The following is a 20,029-nucleotide window of genomic DNA, read 5'->3' on the forward strand; positions in this document are numbered from 1 at the left end:
CTAACTCAGCAACATTGTAGCGGCGGGGGGGGGGGGGGGGTGACCTTGGGCAAGTCGCTGACACCCTGGGCCTCCTGTTTCCGCCTCTGAAGAGCGGCGATAACCGCCCTGCCTCCGGGGCGCAGCCGAGGAGCACAGGAGCCAGGCATCATGGGAGCTCCCCGTAAATGTTTGTTGACTGACTGTTGTAAAGGGCTTAGCACCTTACCCCCCACGTGCACGCACTTATGTCCTGCATCAGCAAACATGCACGAGCCCCTACGCGTGAGAGGGACCGTGCCAGGGTGGAGGAGCAGTTGGTGAACCTGATGGTGGCTCGTGACAAGTCAGTGCAAGTAGGCTTCTTTGTGGTGTCGTGGTTAGGGCCCCCCCCCCGTGTTTAACACGAGTGGAAGGAATTGAGTCTCCAAAGAAATAAGGTATCATTTTGCAACCTTTGGCAAACCTCGACCAAGGTTCCCAATCTGGCTTCCTCCTGGAACTTGTCTGCCTCCTGCCCTCCAGCTCATCTGTATAATGCCTACCTAGGTCAGTACACTCTCTGCTCCCTCTTGGAGGACTTTTAGGGACCACTGACCAGTCTGGAGCTGGGAATCAGGTGACTCTGGACGGAAAGTCAGGGCTAGTAAAGTCAGGAAGCCCCAGCAACAGTCAAGGGGTCAGCCCTGGCGTCCCAGGCTGACATAGGTCTGGGTCCTGTCCGGGACCTCACCTGAGGGATCAGGGGACTGACTTCTGCTGGCCTGCGTGTAAAACGGGGACCCTGCAGGGCCTCACCCACACAGCGGTGGGGAATGCCAGATGAGATAAGAGGGAAAGACATTATAATTATCATTATTCTCTTCCTGTGTCTCTTGCTCATTCTTTCCAGGCAGTAGGATGGAAAATCATGAGTTGTAGTAAAAAGAGATATGGATTCCAGTGCCAGCTCTCCCACTTCCTAGTCGGATGACCTGGGCAAAGTCACTCAGCACCCCTGAGCCTCAGTTTACTTAGCTATGCTGTGGAACAATGAAATGCTCTGAAGGCAGCGTTTCACGAGCTCAATCTTGGAAGTACCTGGCCTAGAACTTAGCATTCACTACCTGTGCAGGAAATGAGTTCATAAACACCCTGAAGACCACCTCCTACAGTAAGTCCGGAACACCTTGGGACCTCCACTTACCTATCTGAAAAATGGGCACCGGTAGCAAATATCTCCCCTACCAGAACTGCAAGCCCGGTCTGGCAGGTTTTCTGGGTCTAGGTCCCTGCCAACTGCTTCAGCTTCTGCTCCTCCCAGCCTCCTCCTTTCCTACCCTGCTTCTTGGTATGTTGAGAGGTCTCAGTGCTGTCCCTTGAACATGCCAACACGGGTCTGCCTCAGGGCCTTTGCCAATGCTGCTTCTTCGGTCTGGAAAATTTCTTTCCTGCCACCCCATTGATATTTCCTGGAGCCAGGACCCTTTCGTCTCTCAAACTCCTCCTAAATGAATATCCCTAATAGGCTCTCCTAGTCTTCAGACCCAACTGAGTCTTAATTCTCTGCACAGCATCCTTGATGCCCATGCTTTGCTGATTTCCTCGGATTCCAATGCATCTCGCCCACCAGCTCATCCACCTCTCCTGAGCAGGAATTCTGCCCGTCTCTTTCCCTGTTGCATTCCTGAAGCATAGCCCAAAGCAAGGCACACAGTAGGTGCCTAAGAACTATTTGAGGAATGGACAGAGGAAGGAGGAAAGCATGCCACAGACATAGGTGAAGCGACTCTAGTCCCGTGCCCGACTCCCAGGCGCTAGGATGACTCAGACAAGGTCTCCACATAGGAGGAGTTTACCGATTAGTCAGGGAGGCTGACGAAGGGCCCAAGAATCACAGAACTCTACTGGGGTGCTATAAATAGACGCCATAAGCAGGAGTCCCAGGAAGGGGCCTGACTGCCTGAGTGAGGTCAGGGATGGCTTCTCCGACGTGGTGACCTTGACACTGGACCTTTGAAGGACCCGTAGTAGGAGCTTTCCAGGCAGAAGAGGCAAGAAACAGTTGAGGATCAGGCTAGGATGCAGAGCTGCTGCGATGAGGAGTAGCACCGGAGAGCCGTCCACTCTTTTCCTGTTGCTGGCTTGTGGCAGCAATATCCGTTCACCTCTTTCTGTCTCTAAGTGAGAAGAGAACTCCACAATCATTCAGAAATTGGACAGGGACATTGGATGTGGACCCCAGTAGGCTGTGTCCTACCTGACTCCTAGGAAAAAAAAAAGTTGCAAACACCCCTCTCTGCAAATGCAGGGAAACTAGGACATTGGATGGGAAGGGGTGTGGCCCAAGTTAGGACACAGGTGTGAGCTGAGGTGGACAGGACCTGGGGTAAGAAAGCAATGGAGCGAGAGCCCAGACGGAGATGGGAGAAGCTCATGCGTTTATTCATTCATTGAATCAATGTTTACTGAGCACTTACTATGTGCCTAACACCGAGGGCAGGCCATTGAACAAGACGGCTGGAACTCTTGCCCTCACGGAGATGACCTGGTGGGCAGAACAGACAAGCAAAAATGCCTAAGTATTAGGATGTCAGAGAGGGACAAATTCTAGGTGGAAAAATAAAGGAGAGGACAAATGGCGTGTCTGAAATGGGGGCTGTCATTTTAAAGAGGGAGGCCAGGAAAAGCCTCTCTGGAAGGGAAGAGCATTACAGGCAAAGGGAACAGCATATGCAAAGGCCCTGAGGCGAATGGCTTATAGGGGAAAAAGCAGGTGCCTAGTCAGGGTGGTGGGAGGCAAGTGGCCCCATGGTCACCCTTGCACAGTCTAATTCCTGTGTACTCACCCCACACAAGCACACACTCAGGGACATGAATGGGGTGCACAAGCCTGTACACAATTGTGGGCATGTTAACAGACACAACCAGCGCGCACAGCTGTGTTGTGGAATGAACTGCCACCAGCAGCGCCCTCCATGACTTGCTGGCTCGCAGCGCCCTCTGGTGGTCGTTTCCAGCACAGCCGTGCTCCGAAGTGCCCCGTTGCAGAATCTTGCTTTGATCACTCATCTAGCCTCCTCCTCTCCATGCCTTCATCTTTGAAGCCCTCCCAATCCTGCCCCCGTGCCTTACACACTGCAATGAGAGGGACAGCCTTCCAAAAACAGAGCTGGCCATGCTCCAAGCCTTGCCATGGCTTCTCAGGTGGGGAATTTCCCGGTCCAGGCTCACCCAACCCAAGCCTTCTTCCTTGAGCCGTTCTTTTGCAAAAGCTGTGCTCCTGGCCAAGAATGCCCTTCCCTGCATTCTCCACCTGATACATTCTGTCTCTTCCTGGTCCTACCCTTCCCACCGCCCCTGCCCGGGGCCTTCTCATCATGGGTCATCCGTTTCTCCCATCAGACCCAAAGCAGAACCTGTGACTGGTTCCTCGCAGCCCGACATCAGACCAGTCTGGGAATAGGGCTTTGGAAAAGTGCTTGGAGACGCTTGGAGGCAAGTGGAAGCCTGTTGCTCAGGGTCAGGTTCTGAAGCCATGATTGACAGGAGAAACCAGAAGGGGGGCTCACCTGCTTTCACTATCTATTTTTTTTATTTTCCTTCACCTGCTTTATTTAAATGGCCACAGCCTTGAATATCAAAGAATGAATTCATTCTTAGTGACATAACTCCACCAGCAAAATAGCAAGAACCAAGAACACCTACCATATGCTGATCCCTCAAAGCACATACTCTTGTGGAATCACCATCATGCAAGCTGTTTTGGTCACCGCAGCATCCCCAGCATACAGTAGGCGCTCAGCAAATACTTGGAGGAATGGAGGAAAGCAACACCCCAGCAAGATTCATCTGGTTATCATTGTTCTCATTTAGCAGATGAGAAAACAGAGAATCAGAGAGGTTGTGGCATGGTCAAAAGGCCACTGGCAAAGGCAGAACTACTGTCCAAACTCCAGTCTATCCGATGGTGACTGTCCCCCCTGCCTTTAACTGCCCATGCTTCCATTAAAATGGCCTGCATCTGAACTTCGTCTGCTGCTTTCTGAAAAGACACCACAACAGCCCTTTCCTTCTGATGGATCCCTCAGGTCTGGCAAGTCCAGGTTCATGCTAAGGTTGCACAAAAAACCCTGTGGGTCACACAGACACCTGTCAAAGGAATCCTGGGAGCCTCAGCATGGTGCCTCTTTGCCCCCCAGGGTCCTGAGACATGGTGCATCCTCCTGGGAGGTGGAGGACAGGCCTCACGACTTCACATTCAGCCTCATGAAGCTGGTGAGGTTAGAGCCTTATTTGACAGATGAGAAAACTGTCAAAGGCCAAGGCTTCGGGCAACTTGCCCAGGTCACATCAACAGCAGAATGAAACCAGATTTTGAGCCCAGATGATCATGACCACCACCTACAGAACTGTATCAGGCTTTTTACTAGAGAGCTTGCTCTTGTTATCTAGAATGCAGGACCAGAGGGGGTTCTTATCACGATGTCACAGGTGAGAAGAACGGCCGACAGAGACGAACAACTTGCCCATGATCACACCACCAGGGAGAAGAGAGGCAGAAGAACATCTGCACTGAGCTAATGCCACAGCCTGGGTGCAGTATCTGCCTGCAGAGGGCTGTCTTCTGATCTGAGCCAGAAAGTAGCTGAGTGGCCTTGAGTCAATCACTCATCTTTGCCAGAGACCATCCTGTCCATTCTCGTCATTGCTCTGACCCCTTTCAGCCATCTCCAGACTGGGCTAACATCCTCCCCTCATGGAGTCTCATCTTCTCACTGGCAGCATCTTAGATTCCCAGGAAGCTCTGACCATAGCAGCTCCTTTCTAAGTAAGACTGGAGATCCTCGGGGAGCTGAGATCCGATGCTCACACCCATGCGTGCAGTCAACACGTTTTTCCTGAGCATCTACTTTTGCCTCACGCTGTGAAGCACTGACTGTATACCAAAGACACAGTGGATAGACAAGGTCCTGCTTTTTTAGAGCAAATGTTATACAGGAGCTGGAGAAAAAAATGAACACAAATAGAGAAAATACTTTCCAAATAGTGGTAAGACTCAGAGGCACAATTAAAGCAGGTGACAGTGTCGAGAAGCACGAGTGGTCATCAAGGCCTTCCCAGGAGGGGTCTTCTGAGCTCAGACCTGAGAGACACAAGTATGAGAGACAAGGGAAGGAACTAACTGATCCCACCATTACATGCCCTTAGAATGCACCAGTTTAAAAAACTGGAAAATAAAAGAGAGATCAAGACCAAGAACAAGAGGGACCAATGTTCAAAGCTGGAAAATGAAGAGGAAGGGTAACCAACTTTAATGGAAGCTGAAATCTAAAATTCTGGAGGGGGAAGAGCCAATCCAAGGCCAGACCACTGACATGACAGCCCCCCCACCAAAAAAAAACACATCCTCTGGAGGTGGAGGGGCGGGTAGGGATAGAAACAAACTGAGTCAGGAATTATGTTCTGTCTTCCAGTTTCCCATAAAAGGTCCAGTCTCTAGACTGAAAGGATCCACTGAGTGCCCAGTTGGAGGCAAGAAGAAACCAAGGCAATTATGAACTCCTGGAAAAACAAATAACACAAAATAGAAAAGTAGTCCTAATGTACCCCACAGCTGAGCTCAGCCTGAAACAATATTGACATAAGCATCATACTCTAAACCCCCTACAGGAGGGTGGAAACTTGGGCCACGGTTTTATCCACCAGTTCTAGGAGCTCAGCACATAATTGATGCTTGACTGGGTTCATTCCTGGAGTGTGAGCAGTCCTGGGGAGCAGGTGGCTACTGGTTTTTAGGGTTGTTGTTATGCATCTTGCAGGGCTAAGTAGCCAACTGTGTACTATTGCCTTAATAATTTTTTTTTTTAAAGTAAGCTTTAAGGAAAAATAGAAAGGCCATTGTGTCCAGGGTCGAGGACGTAAGGGGAGGGAAGGGGTGGAAAGAGATGAGGTTAGGAGGTTAACGGCCCAGGTGGTGAGAGGGCAAAATTGGAATATTTTTAGACTCTGGAGTTATTCTGGGACACTCCTGCCTGCCAACTACCCGCTCAGGAAAAGAGCCACAGCCACCCGGCAGAGCCACAGGAGTGAAAGCAGCTTTGGTTGCTGCAGCCTCCAGGGTCGAGGCCACAGCCAGCCTCTGCAGGGCCCGACCTAGGCCACGCCCCCAGCCCTGTCAAGCATTTGATTGGCTGTTCCCCAATCACGTGGCTGCTGTGACCATGAGCTTCTCCAGAATTAGCACCTTTCCCCGGGAACCCAGCAGGAGGACCCCGGGGTCAGGGTCTGCTCTGGGGGACACAGAACGGGCCCCCACTAGGGCTCTTGGGTAGACCTAGGGCCTTAGCTGGGACCATGACCTTGGTCCAAGGTCTGAAGTGGCTGCCTTGCTGGCTCCAAGAGGTCATGACTGTCCCAGGAGAGATCAGACCAGGCAGTCAGCCAGACCCCAAGTCAAGCCCCATGAATGCCCTGGACTCATGATGTGGCCCAGGAAACACTTAAATGAGAAGTGCTATCAGATGCTGGGGTTTTCTTTCCCCCCTGAGCCATGAAGAAAGGAGCCTGCGTGTCCTCGGAGGCAGTGAGACTTCCCAGGGTTGCAGCAGCTCAGGGTTCTAGCCGTTTGCTCAGGACTGCGGCCCTCAGTTAAAGGCCATTGCCTGCCACCTTGATCACCCCCCCCCCCCAGGCTACTCCAGGGGTCGCAGGCTCACCCACCCCATCTTTCCAACCTGGAACTGATCTTGTATGAACGAAGAAAGGGCATTCAGATGGCTGACCTTGGGAAACTGCTTTATAGAGTGTTGCAAAAAAATTCTTGGGTGGAGAGAAGAATTTGTCCCTGGTGGAGGAGGGCTGCTGGGAGCTTGTGAGCCGCTGATGAAGGGAATTCATTTCCTATCCCCGGTGCCCAGGACTCAGATGGATTCAGACATCTGTTGGGCCAGCAGCCAGGATGCCGCGGCGTGATTAGAGCAGTGGCTTCTTTGGCCTCTTGAGGATAGATTTACACTGTCCTGAATCTGCAGGTTATTTTTTGGTGCTGGAGGATTTGTGAGCCAAGAACGGATCTGTGTGGCAGGAAGGATGCAAAAATCTTCAAAGTTGTCCCTACGCAACAGGGCAGAGCCTGTGTTGCAGAGGTGGACTTAGAGGTGGGGCTCATCTTTTTTCTTCCTCTCTCTCTTTCTCTCCCCCCATCCCCCCACCCCCCACCACCCCACCACCACTTTTTTCTTTTTTTTTTCCTTTATTTGCAGTACTGACGATTGAATCCAGGGGCACTCTGCCACCAAAGCTCATCCCCAGTTCTTTTTTATTTTCTGAGACAGTGTATTGCTAAATACACTGGCCTCCAGCTTGTGATCCTTCTGCCTTCCAGATAGCTGGGATTGCCAGGGTGCACCCCTGCACCCAGCTGTTTCTCTTCTTCACATTTCTTCTGTCAAACATTTCTGCAACAAGTATGTATTATTTTCAGGCTGTATTAAATATATAAAATTTTAATAGGCTAATACAACGGATTGACATCCTGTTGATATAATATTTTCATATAAAGAGATAAAAGACCATAATTATTTTAATTCTGCCTATTCTTTGCAGCTCAAATCCTGTTCCTTATGTGCAGCCTTTCTGGATTACCCAAACAGATCGTCTCAGGATTTCAGATCCAGAAGGGGGTCTCATCACCATCTAGTGATTTTGAGACCCCAGACTAGCTAGGTACAGGGACACAGGTCTGTAATCCCAGCAACTCAAAAGGCTGAGTAGGGCAGGAAGATCACAAGTCCAAGGCCAGCCTGGACAATTTAGCAAAACCCTGTCTCAAAATAAAAAGGGCTGGATGTCGCTCTATGATAGAGCAATCCTGGGTCCAATCCCCAGTACCAAAAAAAAAAAAACAGACTCCAAACTAAAATGGTGTCAGGAACTGAGTATGGTTTAATGGTTTTTGGAGAAAGTAGCAAGAGTCCCAGGAAATGTTCCCGGATCTAATCCTGCCTCATTGTTTTACTGGGGCAGGGTAAACAGTTGGTCTAGGGTTTGACCTCCAGCCAAGTTCCAACCTGGTGCTGCCGCCACATCCCCAGTCCCTCAAAGGTTCCAGCAGGTAGCTGTTGATGAAGGAATAGTGATCAGAGATGAAGAAATTCACAAAGTCCCCACCCTCCCCACGTCCTGCTGCCACACCAACCGACCTAAACTCTGTGACCGAAAACAACTGGCATAAGGTGGTCCTGGCTCTGTCCCATGCGACCCCCCCCCAGCTGGATTCCACCTGGAAGGTCCATCACCTGCGTGTCCAGCACCTGGGCAGGAAAGACACCGAGCTCGGCCCCACCAGGGCTGTGCACTGGAACACCTCCTCTGGCCCCTACGTGTGGGCCAGGGCTTCTTCATGAGTGTGACTGTCGTAAGATCACCCAGTGACACTTCTCACAGCCTTTTCTGATGCAGTATGAAATGGTCACCCAATATCATTTTTGACTGACCCCGTGGGTCAAAGCAGCCCACCCAGATTTTAAAGGATGGAGACACAGACCTCTGCCTCTCACTGAAGGAATGTCAGAATTTACAGCCATTTTTTTTTTCAAACCTCCATTACTCCTTCTGGAATTGTATCCTAGACAGTGACCATTCACAGGGCCACCCACTGCACTTCTCAGTTTGTCAGCATATGTCGCCTTAGTGCAAGGGCCCTGGCAGGGGGCTTCCCTCTCCAACTGGGAATACCTGGAGTAAGTCAACACGGGACACTGGTGGGCATGGAGTGTGCAGACAGAACCTGAGAGCCAGAGGCCATAGTGGCTGGGCAGGCAGGAAAGGGATGGAGGCTGAGGGAGGAGGCCGGGCGATAAGTAAGCTTGGAGCCTCCCCCAGATGGAGGCCGGGGAAGCCTGCAAATCAAAAGATAAAAGCAGGCCCAAGCAGTAGGTGTGGGAAGAGAAGATAGTAAGCCTGCAAGGAGTCAGGGACTTGATAACCTCTCCTCATCTTTCTGGTTCAGCCTGGGAAGCCTCTGGTGTCTCAACTAGAATTCCCTGTCCCTCCTCTGAGCTTCCCATAAACCTTCATCACACTGTATGGGAACCCACAGACCCAGGCCGGATGCATCTTTGGGTTCCCAGCCCAAGCAAGAGAAAGGACCCCCCCTGAGCCCAGGCCTTCCAATGGGTTCAAGGACAGGGACCCAAGCCAGTCGGCCTCAGGAGGCTGCCAAGAGCCTGTGGGACTGAGTTCTCCCTCCGGTTTACTCCCCCTGGCCTGTTATGGATTTAACTGGGCTCAGTTTCCTCAACTGTAAAATGGGTGTTTTAATCAGACTTGCTTTAAGGGGTTAGGGTCAGGGTTAGCATGTTCCTGGCACAAAGTCAGAACTCAGGGAAGTCTGGCTGCTAAATCCAACCCTTCCTGAGGCCCAAGCAGAGGCATGAAGAGTGTCCTCACTGGATCCGAGTGGACTCCGTGGACTAGGGTTTTGGCTGAACACATGGATTCCCCTAAAGGAGCTGTTCCTTTAGAGGTGTCCAGCCTGACCCAAAGCGGGGCCAGGTGGGAGTTGGTGGGAGACACCTCCCGAGCACACCTAGATGTAGACAAGGAGGGGGCAGTGAGCCTCACCTCTGAATCACTTAGATTACTCAGGACGTTTTTGGGCAACAACATCAGAGGTTTCCCGGAGGTGGGGGGAAATTCAAAAGGTGACAAGGTAGAGGGTGAAAAGTGTCTCCCACCCCCATCCTTAACCCCTTGGCGCCTGCCCAGAACTCAGCCAGTGTTGTCAGCTCCTTGGGCGTCCTTGCAGAAAAAAGTAAAGATCTTTTTTTTTTTTCTTTTTTCACTGCCCTATACACCTTTGTGCACTTAACATTCTCTTGTATGTCCTTCCTGGACACATGGTGGCACACCCCTGTCATTGCAATGACTTGGGAGGCTGAGGTAGGAGGATCACCAGATCGAGGCCAGACTGGGCAACTTAGCAAGACCCTGTCTCAAAATAAAAAAAATAAAATAAAAAGGGCTCAGGATGTAGCTCAGTGGTAGAGCACCCCAGTGCGCCACACACACACACGATTCTCTTTTCTCCTCTATATCCTTCCATTTCAGCACAAGAACAGCTCTCTTGTCCTGTTTTGCAACTGCATAATACACCCCTGCTTGACTCTCCCTGGGTGGAGTGAGCCAGGGCCCGGCTGGCAGGCATTTGGGTCTCTCTAGTATTTTTCCATGAGCACAAATGTCCTTGTGCAAACAGCATTTCCCACACAGGATGCACCTCTGAGGGAGACAGTTCTAGAAGGGTCTGGTTTGCATGCAGGGAGCCTTAACCTAGACAGACTCCTAACATAGCCAGATCTCCCTTTATACACCAGGCCCCCAGCAGGGTCTGAGAAATTTTGAATGAATAAGGGTGACGCTTGCATAGACAGGGTGAGGTACCATCAGCCCTGCCAGGGATTATGGGAGCCAAAATGAGCTTCCAGGGGTGGGAGGGGGAAGGAACATCATGGGTGAGGGTGGGGGATCCCAAGGGCTGTGATGTTGACCAAGGATGCCCAGACGCCATCCTGGGGCCTCCCCAGAACTGTGGCCTTACAGATGGGGGCAGGTCCATAAAGAGACAGAAGCAGAAGATTCCGTCCGGCCCCGCAGTCAATGTCCCCTCAAGGCTGGGGGACAGTGCCTGCATTCCCGTCCTGCTCTCTGCTGACTTACCGAGTGACTCCATTCGTCTCTTTCAGCCTTAATTTTGCCATCTATAAAATAGGAGAGGGACTCAGTGACAAGCACTCCTCTCTGCAAGATCACTCATGAAGAACCCGGCGCTTGGGACCTGCCGGCGCTCAGGAGTCACTGTGTGATGGGGCCCGATGGCCGTGTGCTGAATGAGAGTGACGACATTCAGTGTGAAGAACATGTGTCCAGATTCCCAAGGCCACCCTTCTGGGATGTGGGACTTGGGGCATCTGCATTTTGCCTCAATGCTCATAGGGCAAATGAGAGTCAGAACTCTAGATCAGGGTACGAGGCTGTGGCACCAATGTGGGGGCATCTCTGCATGCCTCCAGCATGCTGGGGCTGCGGATGGGAGCCAGGAGATGGGAAGGCAGTGGTTTTTGTCCCTCAGGGAGGGCAGGAAGGGCAAGGCCAATCTCTGAGGCCTTTCCTCCCCCTCCCACGCGTAGCCTCCTGCCAAACAGCCTAGGCCATCTGGCAGGTTTTGATAAATGAATATTATAAACAACAAACAACCCCACAAAGCGTGACCGGGGATCCCTGAGGAGGGGAGGGGGACCTCGGTGGATTCCAGGGCACTGAGGAGGTTCCATTGGCAGGTGGCCCTGGCAGTTTTGGTGGGAGGCACATCCTCCTCGCCACATGACACTGTGGAGTAATAAAATCGTAATAATGACGATGATAGGAGCCACGACTTCACTGGGTGTGCACGATGGGATTTAATGCTTAAAATAACCCGGAGAGAAAACTCCGGCAAAACACCTCTCAGATAAAAGCCCAGCGCCGAGGATATGGGAAGAACTCCTGCAACTCAACAGTAAGAAAACCAACAACCGAATTAAAAACAAAAAAAATGCACAGAGTATCTGAACAGACGCCTCCCCAGAGAAGCTCTGGATTGCAAATAAGATGCTTGAAAGCACTGGGAGTCGGGGCAATGCAAATAGAACCATCAGGAGATTCCACCACGCACCTGTTTAGAATGGCAAAAAAATTAAAATGACTAGCAATCGGGGCTGGGGTGGTGGCTCAGCGGTAGAGCGCTCGCCTCGCACGTGAGAGACCCTGGGTTCGAGCCTCAGCACCACATAAAAATAAAATAAAGATATTGTGTCCATGTATAACTAAAAAATATATATATTAAAAAAAATAACTGGCAATCGCAGGGATTGGTGAGAGGGTGCAGAAACTGTAATTCTCACCCATTGTTGTGGTGGGGGTGGTCATGAAGTTCGGTGAACTCTGACTTTACAACTGAGCTGTTCCACTGCCAAGAGAAATAACCATGTTCATAATCACACACACGCATGTACCTGCATGAAAATGTTAATAGAAACTTCAAAGGAAAAAAAATGGGAAAGAATCTAAATGTCCATGAACTTGGCCATGGATGAGCAAACTGTCGTCTATCCCGATCTCCGTGGGACATCACTAAGTGACACAAAAGGAATGGACGAGGAGCACACACGTGACCATACGGATGAGGCTCAAATGCGTGCTCCCCGATTAAAAGAAACCAGATGAAAGGTTCTATTCAATCGGATTCCCTTTCCAGGACATTCCAGAAAAGGCACAAGGGTAGTGACCTGGGAGTCGGAGCAATGCAAATAGAACCATCAGGAGATTCCACTATGCACCTGTTTAGAATGGCAAAAAAAATCAAAATGACTAGCAATCAGGGCTGGGGTGATAAGGGGCTGGGGGTTGTGGGGTGGGGATCAACTGTTAAGGATCACAAGGGGAATCAGGAGTAATGTTCTACATGATGGTGGGGATGATTATACAACTGTATACATTTGTGAAAAGGCATCCCACTGTGCGCTTCAGGGGGTGGATTTCACTGGATACAATTGTAACTCACTGAAGCCGGAGGAGGAGGGAGCCAGTTCAATGAAGGAAAAAAAAATCCCTGAGCAGAAAGGGTATTTATTTTCACGTTACAGATAGGGAAACTGAGGCTCAGGGAGGTGACAGAAGAGCCCTTGTTTGCTCTATGCCTGCAGGTTGCCTGAGTTTCCCATTCTGTGATGGATGGTGATGAACAAGACCCAGGCTTTCCCTGTCAATGGGGCAGACAGACCCACCTCCGGGTCACAGACAGGAGCCATTTCTAGTGTCTAGTACCCTTGTATATATATATATATATTTTTCAGTTCCATGATCTTTTATTTTTTTTTCCTTCTCCCTTATCCCCCCAATTTTTATTATGAAAAATCTCAAACGCACAGGAAGTCAAAGGCATAATCCCCGACCCCTGTTCACCTGCAATCGATGTCAACTATTGCTGTCACTAGGCGTCACCTGGTAGTGTGCTGGTACACACGGGCTCCCCATCCCCATCCCCACCCCCTGCAGCTAAGTACTGTTTTCTGGATCCTTTGAGAATGTCTGGCATCATGACCTTTTTATTCCCCCCAGAACAAGGACATTCTCCTACCCAACCAGCATGTGATTATCTCACCCAAAAAATAAACAACCCCCCCTCAAAAAAACCTGTAATCCCACAAATATCTAACACAGGGGCCACATTGCAGCTACCCCCATTGTCCTCAAAGCATCTTTTTTTTTTTTTAATTTAAGATACATCTTTTTTAAAGGAGAGAGAGGGAGGGAGGGGGATAGAGAGAGAGAGAGGAGAAACTTTTTTGTAGATGGACACAACCCAATGCCTTTATTTTTATGTGGTGCTGAGAATCAAACCCGGTTCGTGCCCGTGCTAGGCGAGCGCTCTACCGCTGGCTGAGCCACAATCCCAGTCCCTCAAAGCATCTTTTACAGCTGGATTTTTTTTTTGTTTGTTTGTTTCAAACCAGGAGGTAACCAAGATTCACATGTTACATTTGGTTTTTATCTTTTTCGGTGGAGGACAGTTTTTAATTTGGAAAAAAAAAAAAAAATCTACGTTTCTAGACAAAAAGCCAGAATCTTGCAATTACTATGTACCCAGCCTTCACTTAGACCCACTGATTAACAGTCAGCCAGATCCTTCCACTGTCTCTCCCCCATTCTGTATCTCTGAATCCTATCTTTCTTTCTCTCTCTCTCTCTCCCAACCATTTATTCCACCAGCAGACACACATGATTGTGTTTTTCAATCAGTTGACATTTAAACATCAGGCGTCTCACACTATATTTCGATTTCATTTGATTTCCGGATCCTGTTGTCAACAGAGAAGACCTGGAACAGGTCTCCCTCATGGACCAGTGGCTGGAGGGAGCAGTCGCCCTTGGACGCCTCTTAGGCACGCTCCACACCGGTCCTCTTGTCCGACACCCAGCCTGTCAATCAGTCTGCCTGGGCCCTGCACCCATGGAATTTGAGAGCCCTAATCTATCCCTAATGACCTTTAGATGCCTCCCAGGTCTCCTCAGGAGGAAGCCACCTCTATCCTTGGGGAGGCACCTGGGGATCAGGCCCATGCTGGAGGCTAGGGGATACTACACCAATTTGAAGCTGTTTATCCTCAGGTCCAGATGGCAGGTTCTGGACTCAGCCTCGCTGGGGCTGGAATCCCAACTCCATAAGCTACAGAGAGACCTTTGGAAAGCTAAGTGACCTAAGTGACCTAAAGACCCAAGAGCAGGGAACGGGTGAGATAGTTAATTCACCCCCAAACTTAAAGAAGCAAGAGCCTATACAAAGATGCTACACTTAGAAGTGATCAAAGAGCTATCAGCTACGTCATGGACAACGGTTGTCTCACCAATGGTTGACGCCTCAGGCGTGGAAATCACTGAGCTGTAGAAAAGAATGGGGCCACCCTCAAAGCACCGGCTCGTCAGACCTCCAAGAAGCTCTGATGAGTGACAGGCACAACTTTTAGGTTATACGCAGAATTTTGGGTTAAATGGGGAAAGAATATATATATTTGTATTTACTTGTAGTTATGTGTTGGAAAGTTCTGAAAGAATTCAAAAGAAACAGGTACCAATGCTTGCCTGTGTGTGGTTGGGGAGACCTGGGCAGATGGCAGACAGGGAAAGGAGGGAGAATGTTCCTTGGTCCCTATATTGACAGTCGGCCCTCCATATCCACAGGTTCCATGTCTGTGTGTTCAACTATGAATCAAAACCATTCAGGGGCCAGGAGTATAGCTCAGAGGTAGAGCCCCCTGCTTCCTGCTCAGCATTCACAAGGTCCTGGATTCAATCCCCAGCAATAATAGTCATAATAATAATAATATTAATAATAATAATAATAAAATTTTTAAAACACTACATCTGTACTGAGCATACACAGACATTTTTCTTGTCATGACTCCCTAAATAATACAGCATAACTATTTACATTTACTATTGCATTAGGCACAATATCTAGAAACAATTCAAAGTACATCCAAGGATGTGTACAGGCTGTATGCAAATACTACGTCATTTTATATGAAAGACTTGAGCCTTCATGCATTATGGTATCTTCAGAAGATCCTGGAACAAATCCCCCTCAAAGGGGATATGAAATGGGAATAAACTGCTATGTTAGTCAGCTTTCTGCCACTATAACCAAATACCTGAAACCATCCACTTATAAACATAAAGGTTTATTTCTGGCTCACAGTTTTGGGGGTTCCAATCCATGATTGGTTGGTCCCATAATTTGGGGGCTATAGGGAGACAGAACCTCAGGGCAGGTACTGTGTGACAGAGCAAAACCAATCACATCCTGGTCAAGAAGCAAAAAAACAAAGAGAGCAGGGCAGGGGTTAGGGTCCCATAATCCCCTTCCAGGGTGTGCCCCCAGTGACCTACGACCTTCCACTAAGCTCCACCTCTTAAAGTTCCACCACCTTCTAGTGACTCCAAACTGGGAACCAAGTCTTTAGCACAGCGGCCTTTGGGGAACATTTACCGTACAAACTGTAGCAATTATCTCATCCAAATTAAATTTTAAAATATTCTTAAGAATAATTATATATTAGTAGTTGTAGGTGGACACCATGCCTTTATTTTATTTATTTTTATGTGGTGCTAAGGATCGAACCCAGGGCCTCGCACGTGCTAGGCAAGCGCTCTACCACTGAGCTACACCCTCAGCCCCAAGAATAATTCTATTATAACTTGATAACACTTTTGTTGGAAAATAAAAACATCCTGTTTGGGTGTAAAGATCTCCATATGAGCAGGGGCTTTGTCTTATTGTCAGCCCTGCATTCCCAGAATCCAGAAAACACAATAGTTGTTCAATAAACATTGAATGAGTGACTGAATTAATGAATAACTACAAGACTCAAGATACGGGGAAAACATCAACAGTGCAGACCTGAAAGGTGGGTTTAGGAGGGCCGGGCATGGTGGGGGATGGTGCATGCCTGTAATCCCAGCTACCTGGGAGGTTGAGGAGGAGGATCCCAAGTTTAAAGCCAGACCGAACCACTTATTTCAAAATAAAATAAAAAGGGATGTGGCTCAGTGGCAGAGCACTTGCCTAACATGCTTAGAGCCTTGGGTTCAATCCCTAGTACCATTAAAAAAAAATGTTAGAAGGGACTTTTATTTTCTTAATATATTCCTATTTTCCTGAGCATTTTAAATGAGCATCTCTCATGCTTCTAATGAGGAAAGAAAAGACAGTAAAGGCATTGAAAGGAACAGAGCGTGGGTGTGGCAGTTTGGGAGGGGGAAGGGGGAGGAGCTCACTGAGAAGAATGGCAGGCTGGTGACCAGGGCAGGCCACCCACCACCACCCCACCCACACTCAGCCCAGGTCTGGCTGAGCCAATAGATCTTCCTGGTGGGCAGCTCAGGAAGCAGCTAGGGCTGCAGGAACCTTGTGGGAGGAAGAGGAGGCCCAGAGAGGGCCTGTGACTAGCCTGAGATCACACAGCAGGCCCAGGACAGATGAGCCAGGGCAGGGCTCAGCCTCCAACACCAGGATACCTGGACACCAGAAAAAGTTACTTCTGTTCCCAGCTCTGCTCACAGATAGGAAACTTGGGGCCCCAGGGGGAGAGAGAGCTAGAGGCTTTGGAGGCCAGGGAAGCTGGCCTTAGGATCCTAAGGTCAAGTTCCCTCAGAAACTCCAGAGACCTCCCACTCCCGGGGGCTGATCTGACTCTGACCCAAGACTAGCACCCCCCCCAACACACACACACAGTGTCTCTATGAGATCAGAAAATACATGGCTGTAGGCATTGGCCACAGCCTCCTCTTCCTCCCCTCCAGATCCATTCCCATGTGGGGTCCTCAAGATACAGGCTGTCATACATTCTCCTGGAATCCTATACAGCCATGGAAAAGGACAGTGCTGCTCTGCAGGACACCCAAGTCACAAGGCTTGCTCCAGTGCAGGGTGAAGGAAGCCAGCCCTGGGGACCCAGGTCGCACATCCTTGCCCGAGACACTCTCGAAAAAAGCCAAAGAATAAAGACAGAAAAACATGTCGGGTGGGGTGGGGGAGGGGTTGAAAGGAGCACAAGGGCCCGGGGAGATGCGCTGTTGTGTAACTGGGTCGCGGGGGAGGCTCCGTGGCCAGATGTGTTTGACAAAAATTTGCAGAACAACAGGCATGTTGGGAGGCATGTTTTAATATATGTAAACACGCCTTTGATTTATGGGGTTTTTGTTTGTTTTGTTCCTGGATCGAACCCAGGAGCGCTCTACCACTGAGCTCCAAACTCACTCCTTTGGATTTTTTGAGGCAGCATCTTGTTAAGTTGCTGAGGCTGGCCATGAACTTGCAAACTTGTCATCCTCCTGCCTCAGCCTCCCAAGTTCCTGGGATTACAGGCATGTGACACTACACCTGGCTGCTCCTTTAAACTAAGATCCACCCCCCCCAAAACCCTCCAATGGCTCCCTCCCATCTCAGAGTCAAAGCCAAAGGCTCCTCATTCTGCCCCCCTTCACCTCTTAGGCTCATCCCCACCCACTGCCCCCCGCCATTCTAGATTCCTTGTGTTCTTTAAATATACCCCAGGGTCTTTGCACTGGCTGCACTCTGTATCCGGACTGCTCTTCCCCCCAATATCACCAGACTCACTCCTTTACCTTCCTCAAGTCTTTCATCAAAAGAGCCCATCTGAGCTGAGCTCTGTCCTAGCCACACTGTCTGAAACCATGACCTCCCCGAGGAGCATACGCATCCACCTTCCAGCTCAAACTCCTTTCAAGGCACTTCTGACTAAGAGACTCTATATTTATTTTCTTCTTTTTTTCTCTCTCTCTATACTAGAACATTAACCGTATGAAGGGAAGGGGTTTTGTCTGTTTTATTTACTCTCATGTCCCCTTAGAACAGTGCCTGACATACAATAGGTGTTCAATAGTTGCTAAATTAATTAGAAATTGAGTGAATAAATAATACCTCATATATATATATATGATCTGGTCCGTGCATGGCCCCAGCAGGCCCCAGTCCCACAGCGGCCTTCACACACATTCATTCAACAACCATTAATTGCTCATTTTTTTATTCTTTTACTTTTCCTTATTTGAGGAAGGATTTGGGGGGGTGGGGTTTAAAGACTCCAACAAGCGAAGAGACATTTACAAGCAGGAGCCAAAAAACAAGGAAGAGGGTGTAGTGTGGTCCCTCGGCCTTGGCAGGGATTTATCAGACAGAAATCTCCCAAGTCCAGGCTGAGGGTGGGGAGGACAGACACAGACACTGTGTAAATAAATGTGATGGCAAAGATGAGGGCTTCTGGGAGGAGATGATGTTTGGGCAACAGCACATGCAAAGGCTTAGGGACAGGGAAGCCGCCTGCTCATGAAATTTCTAGGAGCATGTTCTGGCCTCTCCAGCCATTTCAGTTCTTTGGAGGCAGGGAAGTCACCTGAGACACACAAGGTCTTATCTCCCTTGCTCAGGATGGAAGCCAGCCCTGACTCAGTCGAGGTCAAGGCCCTCTCTGACCCCAGAATCCCTTTGCATCTCCTGGTAAGTAATGATTCATCTTGTTTTGTTTCCCAACTCCCTGATACTCCATAACACACTTGTAAAACAAAAACAAATTGTCTGGCGGGGCTCAGTGGCACACACCTGTAATCCCAAGTGCACCATCTTCGGGGAAAGGAAGGAGGATCTCGAGTTCAAAGCCAGCCTCAGCAAAATCGAGGCACTAAGCAACTCAGTGCGACCCTGTCTCTCAATAAAATACAAAATAGGGCTGGGGATGGGGCTCAGTGGTTGAGTGCCCCTGAGTTCAATCCCTGGTACCCCCTCCAAAAAAAATTTTTTTAAAGTATCTAACAATAAAAAGAATGACAATAATTCCAAAGGTAAAAAAATTATGGGCAGAAGCGTTCACAAAAATTGCTATCCAAATAGCCAAGGTGTATATGAAAAGAAGCTCGAGTGTACCTGGTTGTAGGGCTCCTGCCTGGCATGCTGGGAGACCTTGGATTCAATCACTAATACAGAAAAGAAAGAAAGGGGCGGGGCACAATCAGTCACCAGGCAATTAAAGCCCCAGCAAGAATGCATTTCATGCTCATCAGAATGACTCAAATTAAAAAGACCCAACAAAACTCTCAAAATTGTTGGTAAGAAGCTAAAATGGTTCAACCACTTTGGGGAAAAAAAAAAAAAAAGTCTGGCAGTTACTCACAAAACGACACCTACAGCCACTATAACATCCAAAAATCCATTGCAGGTGGCTACTACCCAAGGGGAATGCTCAGTTTGCAGATCCTAAAAGATGCCCCAAGAATGTTCACACCATGTTTATTTACGATAGTCCCAAAACACAACTCAAATGCCCTTCAACACGTGAACAGATAAATAAAGAGTCATGTGCGCACAATGGAGTACTTAGTTATAACAAAGATACAAGCCACAGCATGGACACATCTCAGATAAAGGCTGAGCAAAAGTACATGTTGTCTGATTCTGTTTAAAGGGTGTTCTAGAAAAAAGCTCTTCCGTCATTAATGCTAAAAGTCAGGGACTGTGGTTACCGCCCAGGTTGGGCACTGATTGGAAAGGGGACCCTAGGGAACCCTTTGGATGGTGGGCACCTGGGTGTGAATGGTCAAGTTGATGCGTTAATTAACAAAACAATAAAAGCAATCTGCAGTCGTGTGATTTCAAGTGGGCAGACACAGCCAAACTTCAGACACTAACGAGGAAAAGTCTGGGGTCCGAGGGGAGAGGGGACGACTGGTTAAGTCCCCTTTCCAATAAGCAGTCTGGGGGGAGCCCAAGGGTCCTGGGTCTTCAAGAAAAGTTCCCGCCTCTTTCTAGAACTCCGTGCCCCCCCAGTCCCGCCAGTCCCCACCCAATCTGTGGAGTGGAACCAGGGATTCCCAGCAATCTGTAGCCCTCTTTCACAGAGGTGGCATTTCGCCCCTACCCTTTGGGACTAATCCCACTCCAGCATCCCACAGCTGC

The 20,029-nt window shown here is 49.3% G+C and overlaps 2 long non-coding RNA genes across 3 annotated transcripts; both read right to left on the bottom strand.

Moving 5' to 3' along the window:
• Nucleotides 1–1,820: 1,820 nt before the first annotated feature.
• LOC139702300 (uncharacterized) lies at nucleotides 1,821–4,473 on the bottom strand. 2 transcript variants are annotated; one of them, XR_011704890.1, is made up of 3 exons: nucleotides 3,667–4,473; nucleotides 2,439–2,506; nucleotides 1,821–2,138 (listed from the first exon to the last, which is right to left on the bottom strand). It is a non-coding gene; the product is annotated as an uncharacterized lncRNA (long non-coding RNA). The 2 variants fall into 2 exon arrangements; XR_011704889.1 differs by lacking the exon at nucleotides 1,821–2,138 and adding an exon at nucleotides 2,142–2,225.
• Nucleotides 4,474–7,882: 3,409 nt separating this feature from the next.
• Nucleotides 7,883–8,832, bottom strand: LOC114079952 (uncharacterized). The gene is made up of 2 exons (XR_003580548.2): nucleotides 8,698–8,832; nucleotides 7,883–8,078 (listed from the first exon to the last, which is right to left on the bottom strand). It is a non-coding gene; the product is annotated as an uncharacterized lncRNA (long non-coding RNA).
• Between the last annotated feature and the right edge of the window lie 11,197 nt (nucleotides 8,833–20,029).

Source organism: Marmota flaviventris, chromosome 17 (assembly GCF_047511675.1).
Source record: "Marmota flaviventris isolate mMarFla1 chromosome 17, mMarFla1.hap1, whole genome shotgun sequence".
Lineage (NCBI taxonomy): Eukaryota > Metazoa > Chordata > Mammalia > Rodentia > Sciuridae > Marmota > Marmota flaviventris.